The sequence below is a fragment of the Austrofundulus limnaeus genome, unplaced genomic scaffold (genome assembly GCF_001266775.1).
Source record: "Austrofundulus limnaeus strain Quisiro unplaced genomic scaffold, Austrofundulus_limnaeus-1.0 Scaffold48, whole genome shotgun sequence".
Classification (NCBI taxonomy): Eukaryota; Metazoa; Chordata; class Actinopteri; order Cyprinodontiformes; family Rivulidae; genus Austrofundulus; species Austrofundulus limnaeus.
Window position 1 is genome coordinate 1,760,303 of NW_013952450.1, and position 11,644 is coordinate 1,771,946.

At 41.0% G+C, this 11,644-nt stretch overlaps 1 protein-coding gene and 1 long non-coding RNA gene across 4 annotated transcripts in view; one reads left to right on the forward strand and one right to left on the reverse strand.

Moving 5' to 3' along the window:
• The window catches only part of ntn2 (netrin 2), a 49,252-nt gene that overhangs the window by 36,034 nt on the left and 1,574 nt on the right, over positions 1-11,644 (reverse strand). For 2 of the 3 annotated variants that reach the window (XM_014008232.1, XM_014008230.1), the window contains exon 1: positions 10,609-10,811. The exons of the other annotated variant lie outside the window; for it this stretch is intronic. The gene's annotated coding sequence lies outside the window, so the exon portion shown is untranslated. Of the gene's footprint in view, positions 1-10,608; positions 10,812-11,644 lie in introns of those variants that run through there. 3 annotated transcript variants of the gene reach the window in all.
• LOC106517409 (uncharacterized) overlaps positions 1-11,644 on the forward strand; it is a 64,834-nt gene that overhangs the window by 31,789 nt on the left and 21,401 nt on the right. The gene's annotated exons all lie outside the window — the stretch shown is intronic.

Genomic DNA, 11,644 nt, shown 5'->3' on the forward strand with positions numbered 1-11,644 from the left:
CCCCCCCCCCCCCCCCCCCCCCCCGAAATGGGCGAGACAGAGGCAGAAGTTGGTTCTTAAAGAGACAGAGGCCAATTTCAAGGCGTTTAGAAGAGGAAGTGATGAGAAGATAAGTTTATTTTCTATTTAAACATAAAGATAGCGTTTTAATAACAACTGAAGGTGATAGATACTTTATTATGGTACAGTATTTATTTAAATTTATGTCTGAGAAACACATAATATTGCCCCTTTTTAACTATGGGGAAAAATGCATAAAAAACACCAACTTTCATAAAAATATTCAAGGGATGAGAACGGATTAACTGTTGTTCACATTAATGATCTTGGTAGCTTTAAACCTACTTTTTGGAGCCTAGTATCTACTGTTACAAGTTATTTCCTTATGACCCCTTGRCTAATCAGGAGTTTTGTTTTAAATTTCAGAAGGTTCCAGGAGCAGAGAACATTCTTGGATTGAAAAAATATTCTCGGACATTGTAAACTGCTCAGGGAGTAATTAAGGCCAACACATTTTCAATTCAGAAAGGCATTACACTCTTTAAGAATAAAAGACTTGACAACACAAATAACATATTTCTAATGCAGTGTGGAGAACAAGCCAGTTTAGTCAAGAGGACTTGCTAGATTTGATAAAGCTATCATTTGAAAGTGTCTGTAGACGAGGAGAGGGGAGTTTATCAGCCAAGACACGCCATCAAGGACTTGTTTTGGTAAATCCTGTTGGCCTCACACCAGGTCATTTGTGTAGATATGACTGATAGAATTAGCAGCTCATTAACATCCAGGCGCTGCTCCCAGCACCCACATGTCTGTCCGAGGAAAGGAAATTCTAACTTTATCTCCTGCTCTGTTCTTGTAAGAGCAGAAGGGGAAGAAAAGGAAGAAAACTGGGGAATTACACAAATGTTTGAGGACATTAATGTTAAAAAAGGGATGGAAAGGGGAAACAGCTTGAGGCATGATGGTGATAAAACCCAAACCTTCTTGAGGCAGGGACAGAAAAGATATAAATGGGACAGAAAGAGTCAAAATGACAGAAGACGGGACATAAAAAGTGAAAGAGGAAGACAAAGAGGGGTGGGGGGTGATTTAAGTTTAGAGACATGAGATGACTAAATATGGTGCAGTTCATGTGCAACTCAGTCAAACGGGGGATTCCTCCAGGCATATCTGGCAGATGAGTGTGTCGATTAAACAGAGGGAGAACGGTGACATGGCTGCTTGATTCCCACAGTCTGCTCTCTGAAGTAAGACGCAAGCCTTGCAGCAAAGTGTTAACAGTTGTGATACGATTCAAAACAACGCACAAAAGTCTGGTCTGGATTACAAGCCGAAAACTTCCTCCTCAGCGCTGTAAAATCGGCCAAATGTGAGCCGGTTCCACAAAATTTTATGAATGTGAGATCTGCCAGATTGTCAGCAAAGAAACTTCACCAGTTGAGCCCTGAAGCATCAATAATGCATTTCAGACAAAGGATTCAGTGGTTTCTGTATTTAACAAGCCACAAGTTTGCCTCGGTGAGGGAAAGAAAAGGTCTTATTAAATGGAGTTGAAGTAGCAACAGCTGTTTGTGAGAGGCAATACATATGTGTGTGTGTGTGTGTGTGTGTGTGTGTGTGTGTTTGATTTGGAATTAATATTCCAGGTGGTATTAAAACAATAGTTTGACCATTCTGTCTGTAATAAATTGCATGACCTTACAACACTAACAGCTGGTTTCTGCACACTTTCATATAATTTCCTCWTGGGGTTGGGCAATATTGACATAAAATTAATCATGATTGTGGTATTTAGCTAATAGCAATTAATATGATGCTTAATGGATGACAATACACTTGCTAGTAGCTGACTGTTGGGCCTCATGCAAGAACTGTTTGTAAAAAAGATTTTTTTCAGATACGAACAAAATTCACGTGTGGTCCAGACCTGTTGTATATTTTACAAGCAGTCAGATTACTGTTATCCAGACAGATTTTCTTCACTAATAACTTTATATTTCATTAGTTTGAAGATATTGAGTTAAAAATAATCACACTCCATAATTATGTTGACAGTAATAGGCCATGCTGTTTGAATTGGAATGTAGCAGAACAATATAATTTAAATTGGCTATTAAGGCTATTGTATAACACTACAACAAAATTTTCAAGATCTCAAACTACAAATCAACATAAATTATGCATTAACTGTAATGGCAAGATGTTTCTTTGAAGCCACTTTCATATCAAACTTTTTCTTCTTTAAGTGAATCATGTCAACCCCTTCAGACGTTTTACCTGTGACCCTCAAAAATCTGTAATTTTCACAAAACATCCTTATTACTCACGGTGGGGCTGCAGCAGACTCTCAGCAGTGCACAGTGCCTAATGTGCAAAGCAGGACAGGGAAAAGTGRATAACTTGTTTCTATCAGCAGAGCAGTTGGAGTACTGGTTGGAAGGTGGTTATTTAATTTAATTTATTAATATTTATGTCAGCGGCACGGTGGCTCAGTTGGTAGAGCTGATGCCTCTCAGCAAGAAGGTCTCCGGTTCAAATCCCGGTCCAGGGGCCTTTCTGGATAGAGTTTGTCTGTTCTCTCCGTGCATGCGTGGGTTCTCTCCGGGCACTCTGGCTTCCTCCCACAGACCAAAAACATGACTGTTAGGTTAATTGATAACTCTAAATTGTCCCTAGGTGTGAGAGAGAGAGTGAGTAGTTGTTTGTGTCGTTTGTCTCTATGTGTGTCTCTGTGATGGACTTGCAACCTGTCCAGGGTGGACCCTGCCCCTCGCACTGTGACTGCTGGACATGGGCACCAGTGACCCACGCAACCCTGAAAAGGAAGAATTGTGTACAGAAAATGGATGGATGGATGGATGGAATATTTGTCACTCGTGGTCGTACAGTCACTAAATGTTTAACAACCTGGAGACACAGCCTTAACATTAACTGCAGCCGTTAATTTCTTCCCATTCCTCGGCTTTAGCAGGTCTTTTAATTCCACAGCTGATGCTGCTAAAAAGACAGATTTTCTTTCCCGAATCTCTGAGAGCAGGAATTCAATCTCCGAAATCATGAAGAGCTTCTTTTTGCTTTTTGCTGTCATTTACATGACTAAGCACTTCCTGGTATGTGAGGCAGGAAGCGTAGCCTTATWTGGAATTATTGGGGAGGTAATTATGCTAATCTCCTCTCCTAGCATGAGCACCTGAATATGTGGCATTCATCATATTTAYGCTGCTCATTTACACACTGCACTCAGTGGTTAGCATTGATGCCTCACAGCAAGAAGGTCCTGGGTTCGATCCCCGGTTTGGACCTGGGGTCTTTCTGTGTGGAGTTTGMGTGTTCTCCTCGTGCTTGCRTGGGTTTTCTCCGGGTACTCCAGTTTCTCCCAMAACACAAAAATATAGACAATAGGTTTCSCTCAGGCTGCCCTTGAAAAAGAGATGAGATCTCAATGGGATTTGCCTGGTTAAACAATGGTAAATAAATACATAAAACTTCTGAAGATAAAAACGTTTGCTGAATTTGACATGGCATCTGCTTACGAGCCCTTTGTGTGAAAAAAAAGTAAAAGAAATTGAGGATAAGAATAAGAAAATGTTCTTGCATGAGGCCCATTGTGGCCTTTGGCCGTATTTTCAGGCTTTCCTCATACTCTGGTTTATGTTGGTGTTTTCATGTGATTAAACAAGTTTAAMGAGTTATAATTAAATGCTCTGCACCACCTTCCACCAGTGGGCTCATATGTACATTTGATTGACAGTGTGTGGTACACAAAAATATGTCATCACGTGGCACTAATTGCACAAAAATTGTTTGTCAATAGATTTTATGACAATGAATTGCACATGATATGAATTTGCCCAATCTTATGTTTATTCACAAGTTATTTGATGGACAGAAGCTGTATAATCTCGTRATGCAAATGGAAAAACATTTTAGCCTGGGAGATCGCAGTAGAAAATATTTTGCCACATTGGTGGACATAAGCACAGATCTGCAGTCTTGGACATGTTTATATGGTGTGTGTGTGTATATAGTGTGTGTAAAGCACTTTCAGTCCTTAAAAAGTAATGCACAATGCCTGACATCTTGTAAGCCCAAGTATTAATCGAAGATCTTGTGTGATGTGCATTACATGACACTCAACTACTACTATAGTAAATTTTAGATCAATATTTGTAAAAGTAACAGAGTTAAGGTTGATTAGCTCTGGTGGTTTTCTTTAATAAAATAGAAATCCAAAAGTGAATATGTTCTGAAAATTTCAATAAAATTCATTCTTTAGTTCAGGAGATATTTTGCTAACAAACAAACCCATGCACGCACGCACAAGCAAAAACATCATCACTTGCCTTTTGGCAGTTGGTGGAAATAATTAGCAATTTAGTAATTAAGGAAAAGCATGCCAAAAAACGAAAATGATTTCAAAAAGGAGAAATTGCTTTGTTACAAAGATTCAAACCATTTGGGAGCTGAAAGAGGTACAGTCATTTCCATCATTTAGTGGCAGCCAAGTTAGTAAAGGCGGATGATGAGGTGGGGGGATTCATTTCTAAAAATGTGTAAGGAATAAAACAAGCAACCCCAAAAAGACAAGAGGACTCAGAGAAAAAGAGGGGAAACTGGAAGATGACAGGGTGGTCCAGTGGATTGAGCAGAGACATTCCAGGAAACGTTATTACAGCTTCTCCCTGTCACTGGGAGATCATCCCATGTTGAGATATCTCTTTCAAGCGTGGGTGCCTCTATCAGAGTTCACAGATTAGGAAAACAGAAGTCGCTGAGAGGCTTTATTTGGCTTGGGTGTAGAGGAGGGTGCTGGGGTGTGAGGAAAGGATAAAAACAGCTGAGATGCTGTGGAACTAAAAGAAGAACTTTCAGGGCTGGTATAGAAGTGGGGCACCCATTGGGCTTGAATGGAGGACGTCTGGGCTGCTGTCTCGGACACCTGGCTATCTTCTGGTTGGTTTATTACAGTGTGGTCTGAGCCAAGAGTAGATCTGAAAGAACCATTTTTACTTCCTGCCACCAAAAAGCAAAAAGTGGACGTTAATGAGTTTGCCTGTGAACCACGAAACAGATTTTATTGAAACTCTCAGAAAACAATCATTGAATGWGCCCACAACTGATTGTGTGTCTTTTTTAAATTGCAGTTCTGTTTTATTAACCTGCAACCTCAAACCTACAAGTAATTAACATCTCATCAACCAGAAAAAGGTCTATCTCAAAACAAAGAGCCTTCTGTCGATGGCTGAACCCTCTCGCTTCGGTCCCGACCTGTTTTTTGAAGAGAAAAATGGGCCTGCCCGCATGAATTACTCTGACTGACAGGAGTCAGGTAACGGAGGGGGTCAGAGCCACGTCCCCGCCGGAGGATCCGACTCACTGTTTGTGTGAGGGTGGATTTGGAGGTGTGGAATACTCCCGAGTTCTCCGCTGGCATTAATTAAGGGCTGAGGATAAATGTGAGGGGGCTGGTGGGCTGGGAGGGGGCTTCAGGGCAGGAGGGGGTCAACTCTCACAGCTGAGGGTGTCATTAGCAGGGGGGATCACTGACAAAGCTTTAAAGCCCACTCAGAGGGTCGTGTGTGTGTGTGTGTGTGTGTGTCGCTAAATGTGAAATGTGCACAAGCTTTTTGTAGCTTAATCCAATCCAGCCTTCAAATAAAAACCGTTAATCATTAAATGACACATCAGATTTGAAAGTTTGGTCCGGAGGAGTCGAAGCAAACAGATCCAAAGACTATCAGGATCCACAGAGCTGAAAACTGTCTTTAGACTTCCATCAAATAGAGACACAAGAAGAAGAAAGGCTGAACGCCCAGCGAAGGAATGCAGAAAAGCTTCTGTGGCTAAGCCCACATGGCTGACCCTGAGTTTTAAAGCACTTCTTTGAATCAGCAGAACCTGATCCAGAACCAAGCAAAGAGGGGAGAACAAAGACAGAACGAGGTGGGAAAATRAGGGCAAGGTTGTGAAGGAAAGATGGGTTCAGCAGCTGCTTTTGTCACATTTTATTGCACATACGCACATCAGGACTGAGGAACAAAAGGCTCATTGGCAAGGTTTGCTGTTAAGRGAAGCTTCAAAGAAATTAGAGCTTTAGGTGAGAAAGGAAGAGGAAAATAGCAGCAGTTTTAAACAGAACTAAAATCTAAATAAATATTGTCCTGAACGACAAACTTCCTGATTAAGAGATGAATTCAGATCTTTTATAATAGAAATAAATACAGTGCAGATGAAAAAGTGCAAATGAATCAAATTTGTTCTAAAGTTAAGAATTAATATAGAAGTTTAATTATTCATAATAACTATACAATTTATCTAGAAAATATTTGATTTTCAGCCAAAACATTATTATTATTAAGCATTAATGTAACAAATCTAAACTTTGTTTCACTTTTTAAAGTTGCTCAGTAAAACACAACCACAGCTTTGAAAAAAAAAAAAAACAACAACCTGATATTGTTTAAAAAAATGTTTAGCGTCTGCCGCCTTCATGCCAAAAAGTAGCAGAAGACATGTTGTGAACGACTCTCAGCTACTACCACACCAGATATTAGCTTCTTATCTGTAGAGTTGACTTGAGTTAGAGCTGTTTTTTGTGTTCACAGAAGCTGATCAGCTGTGGTGGCCATCTTGAATCAGGATGACCCCAGAAGTCAATCAGTTGTAGATGTTTATATATAATTCTTGCTTTCTTGCTCATGAGATATTTTGCTAACTTTTGCCTTCCTGCCATGTGAGCAAACAAAAGCAGAAGACACTAATTACCACAGATTTGACTAAAAATGTAGCTTAAGCAGCAACTCATCAACATGTTGGCACAAACCATGGCAGGGGTTTGACTTCAAATTTTAGGATGAACACTTTTTCTCGAGCGCTACGTGAGAGGGAGGCAAAAGTTGCACTTTGTCTCGGATTTTTAACTGACAGGATGATGGATCTGGGAGCGAAGGGGACCAGGGTCTGGGGGTCTGGGGGAGAATTTACAGCTGCCCGTGTCGAGCTGTGATCCCGTTTTTCAACCAGAGGAAGTATTTCCCCTCCATGTGCCGTCAAGATGCGAGGAGGAGATGACACCCACAGTCCCGCCACGACGGTCAGAGCCACATGAGAAAGCACGGCGGAGCGGAGATAACAGAGAGATGTGGAGAGGTTAATCCTCTCCAGTTGACCTGTGCTCGGCACAAGTGAGTGGACTGAGTGAAGATTTTCCAAGGATAACCCGGACTGCGGCTCAATGGGCAGGTCAGGTGTCCCTGGATGTGAGGGGAAGTAACCCATTTAGAGAAATGAAAGGTTTTAAGGAAAAGAGATTTTCAAGGTTGACTGTGGTGAGCAAGATTCATACACACACACACACACACACACACACACACACACACACACACACACACACACACACACACACACACACACACACATCCCAACCAGGGAAAACAGCTTTTTTCTTTTTTGCTGTACAAGAGCAACCTCTAGCCCACAGCCAATTGCACGGACCTACTTTGAACTCACAGGGGGAGAAAACCACTAATCATTTTATTAAGTGCTCGCAGGTTCTCTACAACACACTTAAACACACACATGCTGCTAATGGACAAACAAGATTTTTTTTTTAGGTTTTTAGAAAATTCTACAAAGGATGGCACCTACCGCAAATTAAACAAATTTCTTTAGACCACATTCTTCGTTTCACTCCTCCTWATCTCCATCTTTACTCAGGAAAACAGGTTTTAGCCTAAAGGTCAAAAATCAGAGAATTAAAGCTCAAAACACATTTTCCTGCTTTRTGGAGGAAGGCTGCTGCTTTAACACCAAGTCTTTTATGAAGGATGTCATCAGAACTGTAGCTGCTTCCACCAAATTGCTTTTGTTAAACACACGTACGTTTAGATTCACCCATCTCACCTGAGATGTTGATCTACAGTTGTTTCAGAGAAGCAGAAATCGACTCTAAACTTAGACCACAGGTGGGCATTAACACTATGGACATATGGACCCCCCTCAACACACACACACACACACACACACAAATTGCACTGCATCTGGATAAAATGTGTGGCTGGCAAATGCAGGCCTGACAGGATGCAGGAAACGGCTGTGGATGTGAATCTCTGCCCCGGGGTCCTCCTCCCACACCAACAGGCATCTCTGAGYGCTCCCACCGATGAATGATGGGTTTTCTTACTGAAAGGGCGAGCGCAGACCTCCAGTAAAGTGTGTGTGTTCATGTATCTGTCTGTTACCAACACATCTCATGAACCACCGGACACATTTAACTGAAATGCTCAAAAAGTATTAATTTGTTGTACATCTAGAACTGATTTATCTTTTGGCCTCGGCTTGATTCAAGATGGCTGCCACAGCCAGCTGACCTTTAGAAACACAAAACTAACTGTAATAAACTCAGTCTTGCAGATATTAATCTAAAGTTTGGCGTGGTTGTAGGTTAGACTGATTCACAAAACACGCTCTAAAAATGTTAAGGATTGTGCAAGATTTTTGCTTGAAATTTTGTCATCAACGTTTCACAGTCAACTTTGGTTGTTAGGAAAATATCTCATGAATTATTGCAGGGATTCTAATGAAATTTCTAAGAACTAATCACTKGATGCAAATCTACAACTGATTAACTTTTGGAGTCAGCTTSATTCAAAACGGTCACTACAAGCAGCTGACATTTACAACTCGCCCAAAAAAACTATAATTTAGTCATTTTTTTTTACAAATATTGTGCAAAAATTGGGTGCAGTTGTAGCTGAGCATCACTCACAGCACATACGTGCTATGCATTACACATGATGTTTGCTTGAACCTTTTAGAATAAATATTTGGACTTGACAATTTTTGCCTGTTAGCAAAATATTTCACAAACCACTAAACAAATTTTAATTAAACTCTCAGAAAATAATGAGTGATTGTACATCTACAACTGATTTAATCTTTGTATGGCCAATCCACATGAAGTTGGCAGGTACAGCTAGTCAAAATGAGTCAACACAAAATGACTATAACCCTGTCATGCTGAGTGATTTAAACCCTAAGTTTCGTGTGGTAGCAGCCGAGAGTCATTCCCAACAAGCTGTCTGAGTGTCACATCTATTTAGGCTCATTCATATTGGCTACAACATTTTGAGTTTTAAATTTTGTATTGTTTTGAACATAAAATTTAACTAAAATTCATTGCATCGCACATATAAATCTCGAAAAAAAATTGACACAGAGTAACTCATGGACGATCTGCTTTTCACAATTTTTACAGTATATGTAATACTTCTAAAACCTTACTCAAAAATATTATTCCGTTGCTCTTTTTCCTGTCACTTTTCAAAATTCCTTTACATTTTACTYATGTTGTACATCGTTTTTCTTTTTTTTTTTTCTGGCATCTTTTGCATTGTTGCATTTCCATTATTGTGTGCTTTTGTTTTAACTGTTTACTGTGTATTGCTGTGTATGCGACAAATAAAATTTTAAAAGTATTTCTCGACACAAAACGGTCCTGGTCTCAAACTGGCATGAAGGCAGTAAAATGCAGTTCTTCCAGAAATGCTAAGGTCCTCGTTTAACTGAATCATCACTTACTTTAAATAAAACCAAAAAAGACTTCAGTGAATGATGTTACACTAAGAAATAAAAAAAAATGTCAGGACTGACCAAAAGCRGTGCTGCTTTGCCACATCAAGTGGCTGAAGCAACAGAATCAAAACATGCTGAAAGTGCTGACTGCACTCTGCAGGTATGAAGCCAAGAATCCTGAAAAAAAAAATCTGCTTTTCAAGTCAGGAGGAAACGGTCTTCTCTGGTTACTGCAGCTCCACACACCACAAGTGTACACACACACACACACACTCTTTACAGGAGTGAATAAAATCTTTGCTGCCTCTACTGCCATACTGATGGCAGCAGGGAGCGATGCAGTTAAATGATGAAGATTCATTTTTTTTGCAAAGAAAAAGAAGGCAGCTGTGGCTGCACTCCAGATGAGCAGCTGCTTTGTCTTGGTTTAAACATCCCGTTTTACAACGTGTCTCTTCATTGACTGCTTCTATTCAGGGGTGGGAGTGCGAAGTGGGTCAAATGGGTGACACTTTAGAGTGCATCAGGGTCATACTTTAGGGCTAGTGGAGCACTTTAGATAAGGAATTGGAATAAACGGTCTGTTGAAACTGCTTGCAGATAGAGTTCATGACTGCTCAACTTTCCCAACGTTTTTTTTTTTTGCCACATGAAATTCTAAATTAGAAATAAATTAAGGTGTTTTACTTAATGTGCAAATATTGGCAAAGAAAAAAATGTCAAGTGCACAAATTGAGAAACAAATAGCTGCTTTAAGTCTCTAATAAACTTTTACATGAGCTCTTTTTAATGCGGAGATCCGTGAGGTGGAAGGCTGACACCTGTCCATGTTGACCCACGCACTCTGATCCAAGCGCGTCCTGCTGATAAAACATCCAACACACTCACGACCCCACAGCCTGAGTTTCTAATAAGTTAATGGCACTGATTATCTTCATATAAGACAAACAGCGCGCAGAGGAAAACCCCGCTGCTGTGTTAGAGATGATGTGCAAAAAACAGCGCGCTGAAGAGTGACCCAAACGAACTCACCACAAGTGGAAGGCTTATTTGAAAGCAGAGATCCAGAGCAGAAGCGTTCCTCTCCAAGCGCAGAAAAGACTTCGTTCCTCTCACATTCGCCTCAATAATAATAAAAACGACAACAGCAATAAAACATTAAACTGAAACGGGACGTGAACGAGAGGAGCTGCGCCGCTGGATCCATCCGCGCCTGGCGCTCACACCAAATGAAAGCTGTCCAGTATCCATGTGTAAAACGAGCCGCGGGTAGGCTACTCCCCAATAAAATCAATCCCAGATTTTTTTCCCAAACCAAGTGCGCAAAGGGGGTGAGAGCGTGCGCGCGCCTGAGAAAGGAGGGAGGGAGGGAGGTAGAGAGGAGTGTGTAAAAATGATTCCCATAGACCGGTGTGTTTGCTTGTTTCATTTTACCTGCAATTTGGTGATCACTTCCCAAATTACGCGCAAAGAAAAACCAACTCATACCCACCGGAATCAAATGACAAACCTGTCCCCTATTCTTTTGTTTTTTCTAGCAGAACTCATTGTTTCCTCTCTCCTGTGTGCTGCATTCACAGGCTGTCAAATGTAGGTCCGTAATGAGCGCACACAGCTAAACCTGTCCGAACTGTGGAGACTTCGGGGGGTGGGGGTCACTGGTGTTCGATCTTATCCACTCCAAGAGTAGCGTTGGACCCATCACACCAACACTTTTGGTGATGTTGCATTGGCTGTATTCATTTGGCTTCATCTCCCTTTTATAACGCGCGTGTCTCGCAGCTTTTAGTGGAGCGAGTGCGTAAAAGCGCACCAAGGAGCGCTCTGGGTTTCAGCTACATCCTGCGTCATTCCTGCTAAATAACAGTTTTTCTTCAAGGAGCTGCTGTTGGGGWTGTTGTCACAGGGGTTATTGTATTGCTTGTTATGTTGTTGCAAACAACAACCAGTGTTAACCGGTGCGTAAAAACGCCGAACTCCAGACGGCTGAAGATTTATTTATTTATAATTTTACTTAAACACAGTCTGCTGGCTTCTTGTGTATGTGTGTGTGTGTGTGTGTGTGTGT